Source organism: Ursus americanus, unplaced genomic scaffold, assembly GCF_024610735.1.
Source record: "Ursus americanus isolate L20-20 unplaced genomic scaffold, mUrsAme1.1.p SCAF_131, whole genome shotgun sequence".
NCBI lineage: Eukaryota > Metazoa > Chordata > Mammalia > Carnivora > Ursidae > Ursus > Ursus americanus.
In genome coordinates this window covers 16941-21175 of record NW_028273713.1, presented here as the reverse complement: position 1 = coordinate 21175, position 4235 = coordinate 16941, and positions in this window count along the sequence as shown.

Below are 4235 nucleotides of genomic sequence, written 5' to 3'. Positions count from 1 at the left end.
CCCCTCACCTCCTCCCTGTGCTTTGGGGAGCCGGAGGGACACCCGAGGCCCACGGCCCTGAGACCCCTTTGCAAAAAGCCGGCTTCCCACGGAAACAGTTTTCCTGAGGTGCAGACCCTATCCCAAGTGGTTGTGGCAAGGTAAAGCCAATGCCCTCCACTTCTCTGGAAGAAACCACAGTGCCCAGGCATGTTCTAAGCCCTCCCATCCTCCCTGGGCTTCTGGCAGCAGGAGTGAAAAGAGAGGAGCAGAGCACTGGGACCCGTTTGACAAAAACCGGCTTCCCACGGGAAAGTCTTTCTCCACGTGCAGACATGCTCCCAGGTGCCTGTGGCAAGGGGAAGGAAATGCCATACACTGACCTGGAAGAGACCACAGGGCCCAGGCACAGTCTGAACCCTTCCCTCAACCCGGCGGTTTTGCTAGCAGGAGTTCAACCCCAACGAACACAGCCCGGAGACCCCTGGGGCAAAAACGGCTTCCGAAGAACAATAGGTGCTTGCTGTGGAACACCTATCCCAAGTGGGGGTAGCCAGTTCAACAAAATGCCACACACCCAGGTGTAAGAAACAACATTGCCCAGCCATGGTCTAAGCCCCTCACCTCGTCCCTGTGCTTTGGGGAGCCAGAGGGACACCCGAGGCCCACGGCCCTGAGACCCCTTTGCAAAAAGCAGGCTTCCCACGGAAACAGTTTTCCTGAGGTGCAGACCCTCTCACAAGTGGTTGTGGCAAGGTAAAGCCAATGCCCTCCACTTCTCTAGAAGAAACCACAGTGCCCAGCCATGTTCTAAGCCCTCCCATCCTCCCTGGGCTTCTGGCAGCAGGAGTGAAAAGAGAGGAGCAGAGCACTGGGACCCGTTTGACAAAAACCGGCTTCCCACGGGAAAGTCTTTCTCCACGTGCAGACATGCTCCCAGGTGCCTGTGGCAAGGGGAAGGAAATGCCATACACTGACCTGGAAGAGACCACAGGGCCCAGGCACAGTCTGAACCCTTCCCTCAACCCGGCGGTTTTGCTAGCAGGAGTTCAAGCCCAAAGAACACAGCCCGGAGACCCCTGGGGCAAAAACGGCTTCTGAAGAACAATAGGTGCTTGCTGTGGAACACCTATCCCAAGTGGGGGTAGCCAGTTCAACAAAATGCCACACACCCAGGTGTAAGAAACAACATTGCCCAGCCATGGTCTAAGCCCCTCACCTCATCCCTGTGCTTTGGGGAGCCAGAGGGACACCCGAGGCCCACGGCCCTGAGACCCCTTTGCAAAAAGCAGGCTTCCCACGGAAACAGTTTTCCTGAGGTGCAGACCCTCTCACAAGTGGTTGTGGCAAGGTAAAGCCAATGCCCTCCAATTCTCTGGAAGAAACCACAGTGCCCAGCCATGTTCTAAGCCCTCCCATCCTCCCTGGGATTCTGGCAGCAGGAGTGAAAAGAGAGGAGCAGAGCACTGGGACCCGTTTGACAAAAACCGGCTTCCCACGGGAAAGTCTTTCTCCACGTGCAGACATGCACCCAGGTGCCTGTGGCAAGGGGAAGGAAATGCCATACACTGACCTGGAAGAGACCACAGGGCCCAGGCACAGTCTGAACCCTTCCCTAAACCCGGCGGTTTTGATTGCAGGAGTTCAAGCCCAACGAACACAGCCCGGAGACCCCTGGGGCAAAAACGGCTTCCGACGAACAATAGGTGCTTGCGGTGGAAAACCTATCCCAAGTGGGGGTAGCCAGCTCAACAAAATGCCACACACCCAGGTGTAAGAAAGAACATTGTCCAGCCATGGTCTAAGCCCCTCACCTCGTCCCTGTGCTTTGGGGAGCCGGAGGGACAGCCGAGCCCCACGGCCCTGAGACCCCTTTGCAAAAAGCCGGCTTCCCACGGAGACAGTTTTCCTGAGGTGTAGACCCTCTCCCAAGTGGTTGTGGCAAGGTAAAGCAAATGCCCTCCACTTCTCTGGAAGAAACCACAGTGCCCAGCCATGTTCTAAGCCCTCCCATCCTCCCTGGGCTTCTGGCAGCAGGAGTGAAAAGAGAGGAGCAGAGCACTGGGACCCGTTTGACAAAAACCGGCTTCCCACGGGAAAGTCTTTCTCCACGTGCAGACATGCTCCCAGGTGCCTGTGGCAAGGGGAAGGAAATGCCATACACTGACCTGGAAGAGACCACAGGGCCCAGGCACAGTCTGAACCCTTCCCTCAACCCGGCGGTTTTGCTAGCAGGAGTTCAAGCCCAACGAACACAGCCCGGAGACCCCTGGGGCAAAAACGGCTTCCGAGGAACAATAGGTGCTTGCTGTGGAACACCTATCCCAAGTGGGGGTAGCCAGCTCAACAAAATGCCACACACCCAGGTGTAAGAAACAACATTGCCCAGGCATGGTCTAAGCCCCTCACCTCATCCATGTGCTTTGGGGAGCCGGAGGGACACCCGAGGCCCACGGCCCTGAGACCCCTTTGCAAAAAGCCGGCTTCCCACGGAAACAGTTTTCCTGAGGTGCAGACCCTCTCACAAGTGGTTGTGGCAAGGTAAAGCAAATGCCCTCCACTTCTCTGGAAGAAACCACAGTGCCCAGCGATGTTCTAAGCCCTCCCATCCTCCCTGGGCTTCTGGCAGCAGGAGTGAAAAGAGAGGAGCAGAGCACTGGGACCCGTTTGACAAAACTGGCTTCCCACGGGAAAGTCTTTCTCCACGTGCAGACATGCTCCCAGGTGCCTGTGGCAAGGGGAAGGAAATGCCATACACTGACCTGGAAGAGACCACAGGGCCCAGGCACAGTCTGAACCCTTCCCTCAACCCGGCGGTTTTGCTAGCAGGAGTTCAAGCCCAAGGAACACAGCCCGGAGACCCCTGGGGCAAAAACGGCTTCCGAAGAACAATAGGTGCTTGCTGTGGAACACCTATCCCAAGTGGGGGTAGCCAGCTCAACAAAATGCCACACACCCAGGTGTAAGAAACAACATTGCCCAGGCATGGTCTAAGCCCCTCACCTCGTCCCTGTGCTTTGGGGAGCCGGAGGGACACCCGAGGCTCACGGCCCTGAGACCCCTTTGCAAAAAGCAGGCTTCCCACGGAAACAGTTTTCCTGAGGTGCAGACCCTCTCACAAGTGGTTGTGGCAAGGTAAAGCCAATGCCCTCCACTTCTCTGGAAGAAACCACAGTGCCCAGCCATGTTCTAAGCCCTCCCATCCTCCCTGGGATTCTGGCAGCAGGAGTGAAAAGAGAGGAGCAGAGCACTGGGACCCGTTTGACAAAAACCGGCTTCCCACGGGAAAGTCTTTCTCCACGTGCAGACATGCTCCCAGGTGCCTGTGGCAAGGGGAAGGAAATGCCATACACTGACCTGGAAGAGACCACAGGGCCCAGGCACAGTCTGAACCCTTCCCTCAACCCGGCGGTTTTGCTAGCAGGAGTTCAAGCCCAAGGAACACAGCCCGGAGACCCCTGGGGCAATAACGGCTTCCGAGGAACAATAGGTGCTTGCTGTGGAACACCTATCCCAAGTGGGGGTAGCCAGCATAACAAAATGCCACACACCCAGGTGTAAGAAACAACATTGTCCAGCCATGGTCTATGCCCCTCACCTCGTCCCTGTGCTTTGGGGAGCCGGAGGGACACCCGATGCCCACGGCCCTGAGACCCCTTTGCAAAAACCCGGCTTCCCACGGAAACAGTTTTCCTGAGGTGCAGACCCTCTCACAAGTGGATGTGGCAAGGTAAAGCAAATGCCCTCCATTTCTCTGGAAGAAACCACAGTGCCCAGCCATGTTCTAAGCCCTCCCATCCTCCCTGGGCTTCTGGCAGCAGGAGTGAAAAGAGAGGAGCAGAGCACTGGGACCCGTTTGACAAAAACCGGCTTCCCACGGGAAAGTCTTTCTCCACGTGCAGACATACTCCCAGGTGCCTGTGGCAAGGGGAAGGAAATGCCATACACTGACCTGGAAGAGACCACAGGGCCCAGGCACAGTCTGAACCCTTCCCTCAACCCGGCGGTTTTGCTAGCAGGAGTTCAAGCCCAACGAACACAGCCCGGAGACCCCTGGGGCAAAAACGGCTACCGACGAACAATAGGTGCTTGCTGTGGAACACCTATCCCAAGTGGGGGTAGCCAGCTCAACAAAATGCCACACACCCAGGTGTAAGAAACAACATTGCCCAGCCATGGTCTAAGCCCCTCACCTCGTCCCTGTGCTTTGGGGAGCCGGAGGGACACCCGAGGCCCACGGCCCTGAGACCCCTTTG